Source organism: Ictidomys tridecemlineatus, chromosome 5, assembly GCF_052094955.1.
Source record: "Ictidomys tridecemlineatus isolate mIctTri1 chromosome 5, mIctTri1.hap1, whole genome shotgun sequence".
NCBI classification, from domain to species: Eukaryota; Metazoa; Chordata; class Mammalia; order Rodentia; family Sciuridae; genus Ictidomys; species Ictidomys tridecemlineatus.
Window position 1 is genome coordinate 11,637,107 of NC_135481.1, and position 17,483 is coordinate 11,654,589.

The window sequence follows — 17,483 nt, forward strand, 5'->3', positions numbered from 1 at the left end:
GGAATGTAGTTCAGTGGTAGAACATAGCCCTTGGGTTCAATCCCCAGTACACCACCAATAACAACACACTTACCCCCCCAAAAAAGAAAATGAACTTTAAAGCTGGGCAGGGTGGCAAACACCTGTAATTCCAGCTACTTGGGAAACTGAGCCAAGAGGACTGCAAATCTGAGCTCAACCTGGGCAATTAAGGGAGACCCCTCCCTCAAAATAAAAATTTTATAAAGGGCTGGGATGTAGCTAAATGGAAGAGCATCCACCTAGCATGCACAAGGCCCTGGATTAAATCCCCAGTACTAAACAACAACAAAAAAAAATGAGCAAAAATTATTATAATTAGAAAACTAATACAAATAATAACAGCAATACACTTAACTTTAAGGATTGTAATGTAACCTAAAAAATATCTCACATCTTATCTAGTTATAAGCCCTAAAACAGTGTACTCCTCCCCATTCTGACTACATTATTAGAATTTCCTGGAGAACTTTAAAAATACCAATATCTGGGCCTTGTCCCTAGCAATTCTTATCTAACTGTTGGGGTAGGATATGAATATGCATATTTTTCACCCCAAGTTTTTAAAATTCCCACAGGTAATACTTATATAGTCATAATTGGAAACTACTGCTTTAAAGAATTTCCCAATAGGGCTGGGATTGTGGCTCAGCGGTAGAGAATTTGCTTAGCACGTTTGAGGGCCTGGGTTTGATCCTCAGTACCACATAAAAATAAAGATATTCGGGTCCAACTACAACTAAAAAATAATATTAAAAAAAAAAGAATTTCCCAGTATAAGAAGCTCTGAAAAAAGTAATTTGTAGAACTCCCAAATGAACACAGGAGTGTCGTATTTAGTAATAAAAGAAAATTACCATCTATGGTTTATAACAGCTGTGTTTGTTTTGAAAGCATCTCCGTAGTTGTATTTTTGCATTTTTAAAGCATTTATTCATGAGTCTAAATATGCCAAATGTCCTGGCTAAAGTTTTAACATTAAATGTACCATCATTCTCTATTCTTTGATCAAGTGGTTCCCAATTTTAGAAACATACCCAAATTATCTGGGGAGCTTAACACACACACACACACACACACACACACACACACACACACACACACACACACACCCCTTGATGTACAAAAGCCACACTTCAAGCCAAATACATCAGAATGGGGAGGGGAGCACACCTGGATATTACCAGTTTTTAAAATGCTTCCAGGCAATTCCAATAAGCAGTCAAACTAGAGAACTCCAATTCTAGATGCACATATGTGTACAGAGAGGCCCCTCAATCAAGAATGTGACATATGATAAGAGTGCTTGCCTAGTCTGCACAAGGTCCTGGGTTTGATCCCCAGAACTGCCCCCTCAAAAAAAGAAAAGAGAGATAAGAAAAAAAAAAAATGTGACAGTCTCCAGGCAAAATCACAACCAAGTTGTTGAATGACATTCCTAAATTTAGTAAGGTGGGATGCAACCATTTTTATTTTTATTTTCTCTTCAATAGACCACCTTGTTTTTTAGGAGAAAGCTTAATAAATATTAAATTAATAGGTCTTATAACAAAAATAGTAGTCTGTCATGCAACCAAAAAAGAAAAAAAAAGGTTTACCCCAATTAACACACAGCCTCCAAAACCTAGTTTTTCTTTATTTCAAAGTTGGTCTGAAATAGAATTAAATATGCTAAAGACTTCGCTCAGTTTGAAGATTTGCCTATATAAGAATAGGTTCATGAGTCTGTATTGTTTCTATCTAATTTGTTATTTATTGGTAGTGAGGAATGAACCCAGGGGCCATTTACCACAGAACAACACCCCCAGTTGAATATTTCGTTGTTTTTGTTTTTTACTTTTGAGACGGGGTCTCCCTAAACTGCTGAGGCTGGCCTCAAACTTCTTCCTCAACCTCCAACACAGCTGGAATTACAGGCATTAGCCACTGTGCCCAGCCCCACCTCATTTAATCTACAATCTTTAGAGCTGCTGAAGGTTGAAAAATTAAAGGCTATTGTTTTGTAAGGACTTCTTTAAAAAAAAAAAAAAAGCAAAACACATGAACCATAAAAGACAAGTAATTCAAATTCACAGAATTCAACTGAGTGAAGTCTTTAGCATATTTAATTCTATTTCAGACTAACTTTGTGAATTCAACTGAAAAAATATAAAGTACTCTACCTCTTTAATACAATGAACGTTTTAAACCAATGACACAAATAATATTCAGTGACAAAGGTATGGGAAAGGGTCATAATGTGTTGTAATATATTAGTGAAAGGACAACTTTAGTAATCTTTTGTGAGGGTAGTTTGGCAAAAATGATCGAAATTTTAAATGCTCATGAACTAGGAACTAGAAATTATGGAAACATACCTAACAGAAATACATAAGAATTTTCACATCAACTGATTTGGAAAAGCATTTTTCCGTTTCTAAATTTTTCCAAGAGACTGTTTTTTAAAATTATAGTCATTAAAAAAAACACATCCATACGCACAGATGTAGGAGGACATCCTCATGATATCACTGAATGGAAAAAGCAAATCACAGTATATAAAATCCATTTTTCTGAAAATTAAATAAATGTCAGTGAAAGAGTTTAGAAGGATATATATTAAAGCTATCATTGGCAATCGTCATTCCTGAGGATTGGATGAGAGATGAAGGCTTTTAACTTATAAATAGGAATTTAAAATATCACCTATATAATAAATAACTATATGGTACAGGCCTTGCTTCTGAAGAATGTGGCTCATACAATTGCAATTACCTGGAAGTATGTTAGAAATGCAGAATCCTAGGTCCCAACCCATACTTCTTGACTTCATTTCAACCAGACCAATAAGTTGAGGTGATCTGTATTCACTTTAAAATTTGAGAAGCACTAAATGGTAGGCCACACCAAGTAACATTCTGGGAGTTGGTTACACTGTAACTGTAACAAGTTGTTTCCAAATTCTTCTCAGATACTGCACACTTCACCCAAAATTAACATAAGTCTCAGGTGTTTCATGCATCCCAATCTTGGACCAAAGACAGTTTAGTAACAAAAGGCTTTTAACTAATACAGCACAAATGTACAAAAAATAAATAAAAGATGGGGAGGGAGAGCACTTCTATAGTCATAAACCCACTTACTTGCAAAATAATTTGGAATAAAATCTGTAATGGTTATGGAGTGAAATATCATGATTAAACACTCCATTTCCTTCTAAGAAATTATTAAGTCTTGGTTCTGAAGTTGTGGCTCAGCGTTAGAGTGCTCACCTAGCATGTGCAAGGCCCTGGGTTCAATCTTCAGCACCACATAAAAATAAGTAAATCAAATAATGGTATTGTGTCCAACTACAAGTAAAAAATAAATATTTTTTTAAATTATTAAGTCATTGAAAGGCTGCAAAATATTATTGATAGTATCAATGCTTAGTCAATGACATACCATAGAATAAATGCTGAATATATATCTGAAGTTCAAACAGTACACCTACAAAAGGGAAGAGCAATATTTCATCACCAAAGGATGCTCGTGACTTGGATCAATCAAAATTTGGTGTTGGAAACAGAAACTAGATATTGTGAGCAAAGGGAAGTTAATAAAACAAATTAGAAGCATAATTATTGGAAGAGCTAAAGGTCTATAAACATGTAGTCTTCCAGGAGTGACTACCAGAACACTACCAAAACTGAAATCACAAGAAGCTCTCCTCCAGTAAGCCACATATGGAGCCACTAAATTGAAGACCATACAGCAGATAATTATGATTCAAGGATTAAAATGCTGGAAATCAGGAAGTTGCCACAGACACAAATGCCTCATAAACACACAAATATACACACTGAAACAAAAATTTGGCTGATACCTTTACCACAACAGTCTCTTGATATCCCAGGAAACTGAAGAAGACTGTTCAGTAGTAAGCCTTATACCTACTATATTCTAACCTACCAAGTAGCACAATTCTCACAATCTCCAGATGGCCTGAAGGTAGCATATGTTTAAAAAACATTTACAACTAAACAATGATAATCACCCAAATACCACTTACGAATATTTCCCTCTAAGTAACCCACAGAAGAAGGAAGGTAAAAGAGAAGGGGGAAAGGTTCAAAGTATACTCTTGGGAAATCTCCTCCTTGAAGATGCCTGTCAGATTATTTTAGCACTACTCTTAGAGATTACTTTAAAAAAAAATTTAACACTGACAAAGTTTGATTAACTGTAATCATGTAGCACATTCAGGAAAATTAAATTTTGATAAAGTATGCATTTGAACTACAAAAGTAATCAGGTGCACCAAAACTTGTAAATGGATGCACCTAGCCAATAAGCCTTCATGGTTTTACAGATCACCTGTCCTTATACATACATTTTACAATGGAAATTATTTCCTTTCATATCACCCCAAATTTGAAAGGTCATAAAAATGTCACCTCTAAGTCTAAAAAAATGTCTAAGTGGAAGGATAGATGGTATCAATGCATAATGATTTTTTTCAATAAAAATTTAACTGCACATTATTTCTTACTTATTCCTATTATATGGATATGAATATAATACATTAAATTTTGTACAAGAACAAACATAAGTGATATTATTTAAAAATCATGGTTCCATGGTGGCATGTGCCTATAATCCCAGCTATGTGGGAGGCTGAGGCAGAAAGACTCAAAGTCCAACACAGCCTAGGCAATTCAGTAAGACCTGATCAAAATAAAAAGGACTGGAGATACAGCTCAACTCAGTGGGAGAGTCCTTGCTCAGTATGTGGGAGGCCCTGGATTCAATCACCAGCATCAAAAAATAAAAAGTAAAAAATAATAGTATTTATTTTATTTCAGAAGACTCTCACAAACTGTTTTCTAAGAAAAATTCTTAATTAAAAAAAAGGGGGGGGGGCCTCATAAGCCAGGCATGGTAGTGCTCACATGTAAACCCAGTAACTTGGGAGGCTGAGGCAGAAGGATCACAACTTTGATCACACTCCCGAATGCCTGAAGTTTTACAATCAAGTCATAACAAACCACATAAATCACCAGTACATTTGCTTGCCTGTTACTCTTAAATACGTAGCTTAATAATTAAGAATCATGGCAAAAGGGGCTTGGGTTGTGGCTCAATGGTAGAGTGCTTGCCTAGCATGTGTGAGGCACTGGGTTCAATCCCCACCACCACATATAAAAATAAAGAAATAAAGGTATTGTGTCCATCTACAAATTAAAAAAAAAAAAAAAAAGAATCATGGCAAAGGAACAAATGGCCTACACATGCTCACTAAAAACACATCTACAGCCAGGCATGGTGGCACACATAAGACCCTGTCTCTAAATAAAAATATAAAAAGGGCTGGGGCTATAGCTCAGTGGTTAAGACTTGCCCCCTCCAATCTCTGATACCAAAAAAAAAAAAAAAAAAAAAAAACCAGCAAACAATAAAAGCACACCTATGTATATTTGCTGAGGGGATTTTAAAGAATAAGATATCATTATTTGTATACAACTGGGGATTGAACTAAACTATTGCTATAAATTATTTTATTAAACATATTTACAGTAGTACAAGGTTTAATTATTATTAGAGAGTGAGAATTTTTAATATTTATTTTTTAGTTCTTGGCAGACACAACATCTTTATTGGTATGTGGCGCTGAGGATCGAACCCGGGCCTCGCACATGCCAAGCGAGCGCGCTACTGCTTGAGCCACATCCCCAGCCCCGGTTTAATTATTCTTTATCATACCTGAGTCACTACTGATTTCTAATTTTCTAAGGTAACCATTTTAAACTCTTCTACCTTGTTTCTTCTAGCATTTGTTTTATTCCTAAAATAATATGCCAGTCTCATAGTTCTTAATTTCATTGTAGAAACCACCACCAAAAGGATTGAGCACTTCTCTCTAATTTTCTTGCATAATTTTACATCATTTTTAGCTAAACCACTATCTTTGTTTTTAATTTTAAACTAAAAGGAACTACAGAAGGGAAAAAAAAGAGGGAAGGAAACTACTAAAGCAGTAACAAAAGTAACTTCAAAAAGCTTCAAAAGAACAAAAGTCTTTCCATGGAATGAGCCTACTGAAGGCCCAGAACAATGTATAAGAAGATCCACCCTTACACATCTTCAAAACACCCAAGATAAAAAGACTGAAACTTTAAATAGTCAAAGAAGAACCAGACTGTTATCAGTCTTATTAGCAACAGTGAATACAGAAGGAAATGTTTTTCATAAAGATTCCAACAAGAGTTTCCCATCTAACCAATCTCACAATCAAATCTGAAGGAAAAGTAAGCACATTATCAAGGCCACAATGAATTAACATCCTAAGAAAAGTTTTGGGGGAATAATTAAGAATGTAGTGAAGTCAAGTAAGATTAAATCAAGAAAATGATCTACGAATCATAGAATAATGACACAAAGTCCGTGATTAAAAGCTATATGTAAGAGGCTCTGAGCAAAGGCTACACTGATTTAAAGAGCAGAATGAAGGGCTCCAAAGAGAGTAAATAAATTAAACACTTGACACCAAGCATTTGATACTAGATCTATTAAAAACAAAGAAGGCCAAAGGTGCTGGGTGTGGTGGCACACACCTGTAATCCCGGCAGCTGGAGAAGCTGAGACAGAAGGATCACGAGTTCAAAGCCAACCTCAGCAACAGAAAAGTACTAAGTAATTTGGTGAGACCTTGTCTCTAATAAAACTCAAAATTGAGATGGGGATGTGGCTCAGTAGGGGCAGTTCAATCCCTGGTACCCCTGCCCCTCAAAACAAACAAAAACAAAGGTCAAAGGTATAGTTCAGTGGTTGGGCACTTTCTGACCAGGTGCAAGGCCCACAGAGAGAGAGACAAGAAAAATAATAATCAATAATAATCTGATTATATTATTTGGAATATTCCTGAATAATATTTATAAACCTTCAATAGTGTCATTTAAAAGAATCAAGCAATGAGCAAATTTATGACTGAATTATGATCGTAAGGCAAGGATTTTGATAAGAGAAGAGTTAGTATAAAGAGGGATTTTCTTTCTTTTTCTTCTTCCTTTTTTTTGGGGGGGGGGGGGAGACTGGGGGTTGAACCCAGAGGCATTCATTCAACCACTGAGTCCCATAACATCCCCAGCACTTTAAATATTTTCTTTATTTAGAGACAGGGTCTCATTAAGTTGCTTACAGCCTCATTAAATTGCTCAGGCTGAGAGGGATTTTCAAAGAGGAAAAAGAAAATGTCAAAAGGAGGAAAGAGAATGTCAAATGCCAATGGAAAAAGGAGCTATATTGGGCTAGGGTTGTGGCTCATCAGTAGAGCACTATCCTAGACGTGCTAGTCCCTGGGTTCGATCCTCAGCACTACATAAAAATAAATTAAAGTATTGTGCCCAACTACCACTAAAATATATACATATTTTTTAAAGAAGAGGGAGCTATAGAAAGGCTATAATGTGATTATTAGAAACTATAACTTTTTCCATTTGTTGTCACATGCATGTATTCCTTTTTCCCCCCCTCAAGAGCAAATTAAATAGCTACAATAACAATGATACATTAAGAAAGGTGCAAAAAGCTCCACCCATACCTGTTATTGCTGCAACTACAGAGGCTGAGGCAGGAAGACTGCCAAGTTTGAGGCCAGTCTAGCAACTTAGCAAGGCCCTCAGCAACTCAGTGAGATCCTCTCTCAAAAACAAAAGTAAAAAGGGCTAGGGTATGTCACTCACTGGTAAAGCATCTCTGGGTTCAATACTCAATGCAAAAAAAAGAAAAAAAATTAAAATAGACTCAAAGGTTATAAAAAGATATTGCATAAATTAAAATTACCAAATAATATTTTATCAGAATAAAAATTTGAATTTTTTTGTTTTTTGTTTTAATATTTTTTAGTTGTAGATGAACATATAACTTTATTTATTTTTATCTGGTGCTGAGGATCAAACTCAGTGCCTCACATGTGCTAGGCAAATGCTCTACCACTGAGGTACACAACCCCAGCCTACTGAATATTCTTAATAGTTGTCAGCAAGAGTGTAGAGAAAAATGCTAGTTCACACACTGTTGGTATAAAGATAAACCCTCAACGTTTTTGGAAAACATGCAGCCTTATTTATAAACTGTAAGAAAAGGAAATAGGAGATATAATATAGAATGAACTAAATGTCCAACAACAGGGAAAATTATAAACTGATGTGGTCATATTAGAAAATACTATAATATTGTCAAATCCACAGTATACTATGAAAGAAAAAAAATAGCCACTTAATAAAAGTGGAAGTGGAGTAAGAAGAGAGAATGTGCAAAAAATATATTGTTCTAAAATTAAACAGTTCAGTTTTATATTTAAAAGTTTATTGACATAAGAAAACACTATTTTAAAAAATCAGGGCTGGGGTTGTGACACAGTGGCAGAGTGTATAAGGCACTGGAGTTGATCCTCAGCACCCCATAAAATAAAAGAAAGGTATTGTGTCTGTCTACAACCAAAAAATGGTTTTTAAAAAATCAAATCACTCTGAGTGATAATTTAGATCTAGTCACCTTTACCCTCTTCTTTCCATAAATACAGGTTAACCAATTTGTTTTAAGTCACCACCAACATGCACCCTTTTCTTTTTCCTTTCCTTTCCTTCATTTTGGTATTGGGGGTTGAACTCAGGGGTACTTAGATACTGAGTCACATCCCCAGTCCTTTTTATTTTTGAGATTCTAAGTTGCTGAGAATGGTCTCAAACTTGTAATCCTCCTGCCTCAGCCTCCCAAGTGGCTGGAATTATAGGCATGCACCACCAAGCCCAGCTTGAAGAAAAGTGAAAGAAGTTACTTTATTTCCCCAATACTTGGGGAATGGTGCTTTACCTCTGAGCCACATTACCCCCAACCCCCCACCTTTTTTTTTGGGGGGGGTAAAGTAACTGGGATTGATCTCAGGGGCACTTGACCACTGAGCCACATTCCTTGCCCTATTTTGTATTTCATTTAGAGACAGGGTCTCACTGAATTGCTTAGCACCTTGCTTTTGCTGAGGCTGGCTTTGAACTTGTAATCCTCGTGCCTCTGTGTCTCAAGCCACTGGAATTACAGACATGCATCACTGCACCTGGCCCCAAACCCCTTTTTAAAAAATTTATTTTGAGACAAAGTCTCACTTAGTTTTCAAGGCTGGCATTGAACTCGAGATCCTCCTGTCTCAGTCTCCCAAACTGCTGAGATTACAGGTATGCATCACCAACCAATATAGAAGTTACTCTTGTTAACACTGGCTGTGCCAAGATTAGAGCTTAGTTGTTTAAAATGTAGAACTATTTGAATTTATCTGGATTTGGGCTGCTAGGCCTGATAATTTTCAAGAAATTATAGATGATTAATATTTATTTTAATATTACCATGCCATAAAAATTTTTAAAACGAGGCTTATGATCTGTTTAGTGCACCAGAAGTACCAAAAATACATTCAGAAGAAGATGCTAAGAACCAAATATAAAGCAAAAAGTTAACAACCAAAATGGTTTCCAAGACCAGAAAAAAAAAGCCATTTTAAAACACCTTATTCTAATACTTAATTCAAAATACCCTTTCTGCAATATACCATGAAACTTCACTTAAAAAACCATTTCCACACTCAAGAAATAGTAGACTAGATTTCCTCAACATAGTATTTGGACTTTATTGGAGTAGTAACTACCACCAGCGTCAGTCTTCTGAGCCAGAATTTGGGCTGTGGATATTTAAGATCTTAGGGTTTTCAATTTGACTTGAAAATTGAAAAATAGAGATACCTTCTCATTTGAGTAGCACATTATTAACCTAGCTAGAAAAACCACAGCCTCTTTTCACAGAAGCATAACAGAGCAAAAGAATATTACACCAAAATCTGTATCACTCAGCTATCTCTCTAGTACCTCACTTTACAGTTAATACTAGCATGATATGAGCAACTTAACATTAACCTTATAAGCCTTCCATTTTCTTTGTTTTTCTTTGAATGTTTTATACCATACAGCTTAAGTTTTTTGTTTGCAATGCTGGGGACCCAACCTAAGACTTTGCACATGCCAGGCAAGCACTCTACCACTGTGCTACATCCTTAGTCCTAGCTGAAGTTCTTAAATCTTTGTAATTGAGGTTTTAGAATTGAATATTAAAATGCTATTGCTCTTCCATTTTAACTAGGTTTTTTTCTTTTTTTAAAGAAAAAAGCAGCAGCAGCAGGGAATTGATAGTTAGTTGCTATCATGTAGCAAGTAAATGGATACAAATATTTAAGTAAATGGTACAAATATTTAAATAGAAATCCTTAAAAATTCCTTATAAAAAAGTTATCTAAAGAACCACCTTGAAAATTTAGATAATTTTCATCAAAATATTCCAAAATCAAGAATATAATGTGGGGCTGGGGCGGGGCTGAGCAATAGAGCACTTGCCTGGCATGTGCAAGGTGCTGGGTTTGATCCTCAGCACCACATAAAAATAAATAAATAAAATAAAGGCATTGTCATTTAAAAAAAAAAAAGAATATAAAGAGTTGGAGAGTGCTTGCTTAGCACAGGTGGAGCTCTGGGTTCAAGCCCCAGTACTGCCAAATATTAGCATACAAATATATATTAACATATAAATATGAACATATAAATATGAACCTTTCCTGGTTCCTCTTCCCACTGTTTACAAAATGGGATCCTTTGTCACCATAGTTTCTGAAAATCAACCAGGTGCATGAATCAAGTTAATATCATTAATATCCATCATTTGAGTATCTTTTTATTATTCGGTGTTTTAAACAATGATAGTGGCAAAGGCCAATTCTACTTTGTTGCTTAAATGCCAAGTAGGTTTCTGTTTCAAAAAAAAAATAATAGGGCTAGCGATATAGCTCAGCGGTAGATTTCTCACTTAGTATGCACATATAAGGCCCTGGGTCTGGATCTCCAGCATCCCAAAATAAATAAAACTGTGCACTTTACAAATTTGTTAAATTTGTCATGACAGAACAGTCTTTCCCATTAAGGTTTACAGAATAAACAGTGTGCCTTTAAATAACAAGGTACTTGCTGCCAACGTGTGTATGATACAAGTTTGTGTGCTTAATGGTCCTTTTAATGACTTGTCTTTGGAATGATTCTGTCCTACCTTTGCTGCTGCAGCCCGCCTGTCCTTTGCATCACTGAATTCATACTTCTGGAAGTACTCAATATGCACTGTAACAGACAGATGGACAGATCAATGGGCCACAGCGGCAAAGGCCAGAGAGACAGACTTGATAAAAATTAAAAATCAAGATATATAAAAGGGTGGGGGAAACTACAAGAGAATATATCTACATATATTCTATAATAAAATTCCTGAAATTGATGTCTGCAACCCTCCCACAGACTACCCAAATAATCTATTATTAATCACATATTTCCTTCTTAAATGTATAATAAAATAGTAGCACTGTAACAGGCAAAATAAATTGACCAGTGCTTTTAATAACACTGACACTTAAACAGATATAGCAAGCACTTCTGTAACCATGCCACAGTGTTTCTTCAAAATAGACTGTTCTTCCATATACAACTTGGAATTAATAACTAAAATTTTCAGCATTTTACATTTTCTTGCCTTATATACAGATAATTGCTAGCAGCACAATGAGATAACTACAGAGGCTTAAAACAGTACATAATAGTGCCACTTATGCCAATTACCATGCTATAGTACCATATTTATAGAGAAAATTATCAACAGTAACTTTAAAAGCTATGTAGTATTCTGTAAAAGATTAAACATACTTCAAGAAGCTTAAGGGTTTTTTTTAACCTTATTATCTCAAAATGCCAACAGCTTAAGTATTATACTTTGATAAATTTTCACTCAGACATTACTCCCAAATGCCTATTTCACCCATCTTCAAGTTTGTTCCCAGGCAAAAAATCGATTTTAATCTAATCAAATATTTTATTTTGCATGAACCTAAAATAAACTGGATCTATATTATATTTTAAAAAGAATGTTCCCCCTTCTATTTCCAAGAAATCTAACCATTTATACATTCTTATTATTAAAACCCATCAAAAACATTAGCAGGGGAAGAAACATGATAACCAAAAATGAAATACACGATACTTGAGTAAAAGAAGAAAAGCTATTAAAAGACATTGGGGCTAGAGATGTGGCTCAGTGGTAGAATGCGTGCCTAAAGCCCCAGGTTTGATCCCCAGCACACTCCCACAAAGTACACTGGACAACTGAAGAAATTTAAAGTCACTGTGTTGTGTGTGTGCCTGTGTGTGTATAATGACAACCACACTGAGATATACTTAATAAAGTGGTTCAGAGGTTTTTACACTCATAGTTGTGATATAATTGTATCAACTATTAATTTTAGAATATTTCATCATCCTGAAAAGAAACTGCATATAAGGCCAGCCTCAGCAACTTAGCAAGACCCTGTCTCAAAAAAAAAAATTTTTTTTAAGTATTTATTAGCTCTCCCTCCCCCACCCAGCCTCTGCCAACCAATCTCCTTTCTGTGTCTGAAAGGATTTAGCTATTCTGGAAATTTCATATGACTAATATAACACTGTGATTAATTTTCCCATTTACTTATCTGGGAAAGCCAGCAAACTGAGAGTCTGTCATACATATCAAATAAGTCTGTTTTAATGAGACAATGAAGAGAGCAACTATTAATTCAGCAAATTAGCTGAATTAAAGCTGTAACTGGAAGCTGCTTAAAGCTGTAACTAAACCAATAATACTCATTTTACGGATAAGGCAACAATTTGTTAACTGTTTCAAAAAGAAGTTGAAACAAAGTCATACAAGTTGACAAAAGACAAAACTAGAAACCAACTTAGGTCTATATGATGTCAATGGCTTAACCAACTAAATTATTTTGTCTCCTGATAAACTAATTCATCATTTCTCACTAATTTACCTCTTAATATTATGAATGATTTCCTTCAACTCTCCATTTCAGCCTTGCTAATCTCACCACTTTTTCTTGTCTTGATTATTCTAACAGACTTCTCACCACTCTCCTGGTTTTCTTTTGTTTTTGTTAATTTTTTTTAGTTGTAAATGAACACAATACCTTTATTTTATTCATTTATTTTTATGTGGTGCTGAGGATTGAACCCAGGGCATCGAATGTACTAGGCAAGCGCTCTTCTACTAAGCCCCAACTCTGCTGGTTTTCTAGTCTTACCTGTTTCTCATTTATTCCCTATAATGCCAGCAGTGTGTTCTAAATACTAATTTAAAATTATAAAGCTGTTTCACATAGCCTTTGAGTTTATCTAGGGTTTATTTCAACAGCACAACCCTAAAAGCCTTTCAAAAACTGATGATCATGTAGTGCCTTCTCTGATCATTCTATTTCCCATACTCTAAACAATATTCAATTCCTTACTATTCACTCAACACACCAGACCACTAACAGCTTCTGCCTTTTGTACATTCTATGCTTCCTCCTCCCTAATCTGCTTAGTAAGCTAACTATTCATTTTCCAAAACCCAGCTTTCAACTCTACCAGGATTTGTCAGTCCTTCCAACCTTAAACTTCTAACATTAAGCATTACTTTACTGTAATTTACTTCTACATGCCTTAGTTATCCAATATCTGTATTTTCAAGTAACATTACTGTAATTTACTTCTACATGCCTTAGTTATCCAATATCTATTTTCAAGTAACATTACGTGGTAAAAAAATTAGTTACATACTATTCCTAAATTAAACTGAAGGGTTGTTTTAGGGACTCATTCACTTCAGAAATTCAGAAAATAATAGTAACACAATATTGGGGATCTTTCAAGAATAAAAAATCAGGGGGCTGAGGTTTGTGCTCAGTGGTAGAGTGCTAGCCTAGCATGCATGAGGCACTGAGTTCGATCCTCAGCATCACATAAAAATAAATAAATAAATTATGTTTTTAAAGAGTTTGGCTGGGTGCACATCTGTAAAAGCCAGGTCCTCGGGAGGCTGATGCAGGAGGACCACATATTCAAGGCCACCTAGGTAACTCTGGGGGATCTTTTATCAAAATTTAAAAGACCAGGGCTATATATAGCTCAGTGGTAGAAGGTACTGGGTTCAAGCCCTAGAACCACATTTAAAAAACAAAAAAAAAAAAAAAAAAAAAGAACTATGACATTAATAATACTATTTGGTTAGAAGAGTAGCTCAGCAGGAAAGCACATGCTTAATTAACATGCATGAGGCCCTAGGTTCAATACCCAGCACCAAAATATAATAACAAATCTACCTTTAAATATCTCTGAGGGAGAGAGATTTAAAGGTAGATTTTTTTTCTTTTACATTTCCTAAATTTTCACCCAATTTAATACACATGGTACACTAATAAAAAATACACTTCTTGAAAGAAGTTGATGAAGGGTTTATCTTACCACACTAAGAGAATTTTCAGGTTTTGCTGTTTTTTAAATCAGAGGTTATGGAGGAGAATTCAGTCACATTGGCCTCAGCATTCAACTTACCTCTCTGTTTTTATTTTACACACACACACAAAAGGCTGATTCACAAAGGTAAGTTTGCACTGCAGTTTCAATATTCTTCATTTAAACTACCCAGAACCTTAAAATAATAGAACCTTAAGATAGTAGAAGACGTTTTATTCAGAGCTCCCTAGTTAACATTGTTTCACAATTGCTTTTATTTTTTTTATCTTTTTCTTTTTTTTTTTATTGTTGGTTTTCAAAACATTACATAGTTCTTGATATATCATGTTTCACAGTTTGATTCAAGTGGGTTATGAACTCCCATTTTTACCCCGTATACAGATTGCAGAATCACATCAATTACACTTCAATTGATTTACATATTGCCATACTAGTGTCTGTTGTATTCTGCTTTTATTCTTATAAATGGAAAGAGAAGTACACAGTTTAAAACTTCAAAACTATTAATACAGTAATATCAAGATGAATGACTTGTCTGGCAGGTGATACACACAAGTCCAGCAACTCAGGAGGCTGAGGTAAAAGGATTGTTCAAGGCCAGCCTGGACAACTTGAGAGGCCTGGTCTCAAAATTAAATATTTTTTAAATGGGCTAGGGATATAACTCAGTGATAGAGAAACCTTAATTCAATCCCCAATATGGTAGGGCAATTTGTTCTTTTCTTAACTGCAAAACCCACCAATATCTGCAATAAGGGTATTAAAAAAAAAATAATCTCCCTTTCTTTTGGCTGGCACTTAACTGAACAAAGTGCCTATGTGCTGCTGTGGTATGTTACCCTGTGTAACTATGCTTGAGTAGACATGCAGAGGTCTAATTCCAAAATACCAATGCAGAAAATCTTCCTAACAAACAATCTCTTAGTATAAAAGTAAAAGCTTTATTCTGGATTTTGCCTACCAAAAAAAAAAAAAAAGTTATCAGGATATAGGTTAATGTATTGGTAGTCTCCAATATGTTAAATAAATCTTTAAAATTATAGAAAGGTTATAATAAGGGTTAGAACCAAGTAGGCTCAAGTTAAAAAGTACAAGTAGATTGATATTAGTACATGCAGCTGCTCAAATATGAAATGTGCTGATGTCTAGAAGAGCATGTGGAGGGTTTAGGTATCATGGAGGTTTAAGAATAAGCTCAGGGGGCTGGGGTTGTAGCCCAGTGACAGAGCGCTTGCCTAGCATGTGTGAGGTACTGGGTTCCATTCTCATCACAGTATATAAGTAAATGAAAAAAACAAAGGTTCATCAACATCTAAAAAAAAATTTTAAAAAAGCAAGCTCAGGGATCACCAAAAGGGAAGAAGTGGTACTTAACAAATGGCCTGGATAACCACTAAAATCCCTTCCAACCTTGTTATTCTGAATATGTAAATCAAAAATTGTGTTCATTCTGATACGAACCCAGTAACATTAAGCAAGTTTACTGTCATCTGTAATTCTTCGACTATTACTTAAATGTTATATTTTTATTTCTAAGAGTGACTAGACTATTTTTATGATTTTAAGTTCCATTCTCACAACTTTGGCTTTAATTGGATAGTATACAACATTAAAATAAAGCTTCAGATACTGTCATATATCCCAAAGACCCAGCTATAACTACACTAATGAAATATGTGATAAAATAATTTAAAAAGCAGACAAAAATTTTTAGGAGCCAGTGAGGTGGAACCACTATATTTAAAAGTGCAGTAACCAACAGGCCATCCATGGTGGCACATGCCTATAATCTCAGCTACTCAGGAGTCTGAGGCACATGTACAGCAAATTGGAGGCCAGCGTTAGTAACTTAGAAAGACCCTGTTTCAAAACAGAATTTTAAAAAGGGCTAGGGATGTAGCTTAGTGGTAGAGCACTTGCCTAGCATGTGTGACAATGCCCTGGGTTCCATTCCCAGTACTGTGCAAAAATAATAACAAACCAGTGAGTGAAATTATGTATGCACTCTCTCTTCTTCATGCACTCTTGGGAATTGAACTCAGGGGCACTCTAACACTAGCTACATCGCCAGCTCCTCTAATTTTTAGACAGAGTCTCACTCAGTTGCCAAGGCAGGCCTCAAACTCATGTTTCTCCTGCCTAGCCCTGTCAATTTGCTGAAATTATAGGCAGGCTCCACCAAGCACACCTTTCTTTTCTAAGGACTATTTCGTGATTAAATGTCAAGTTATCTGAAGCTCACCTTAAATTTTCACCTGCATAAAAACTGAGGTGATAAACAGTAAGTTTAAAGGTAAATATATTTTCTTAAATTTGATGTTAAATGGTATCGGTAAATAAACTCATCTGAGAACTTCACTGTATTAAGAACTATATTCTTATTATTCTTAACTATATTAAGACCTATATTCTTATTACTGAGCAAAATAAGCATAATCAGCTCTTCTCCCTTTTAAAAGAAGCACTTGTGGGCTGAAGTATAGCTCAGTGATAAGATCCTTGTTTAGCATGTGCAAGGCACTAGGTTTGATCCCCCAGAACCATAAAAAATAATAATAATAATTTGTTATCTAATGCATGCATAACAATTTCAAAATGCTATTCTTTCAAAATTTTGGGGTGCTTCCATCAGAAAGAGAATGCTGGGCTCTGTGAACCACTGATTTAAGTTTGTGATTTCATACACAAATCATGAATAAATCTTACAAAATATACATTCCATAGCTTCAAACATTGGAATTATATATAAAACTTTGTGCTTTTACATGTTTACACTAGGCTAGAAAATAATAAATGTTATTATAGAAATTTTGGCTTAAAATTTTCTTCAGAAAGGTAATATTTAAGATGTAAAATCTAAAATGAGGTGTGCAATAGACCTCTGACTCTATTCCACTCTTGTTTATTATTTATTTGGATTCATATGTCATAGTAGTGAAGTCACAAATCAGAGCCCAATAATAAACATTATTCAGGTCAGTGAATTACAGCTCAGAGCAGAACGGAAAAAGGTAGAGTACATCTGAAGAGGTAAACAGAAAATACCCAGCATGCAAGATGGTAACATTCATTTGTTTTCCCCTTTCCACC

The 17,483-nt window shown here is 35.0% G+C and overlaps 1 protein-coding gene across 1 annotated transcript in view; it reads right to left on the reverse strand.

Moving 5' to 3' along the window:
- The window catches only part of Arih1 (ariadne RBR E3 ubiquitin protein ligase 1), a 125,719-nt gene that overhangs the window by 89,915 nt on the left and 18,321 nt on the right, over window positions 1-17,483 (reverse strand). The gene's annotated exons all lie outside the window — the stretch shown is intronic.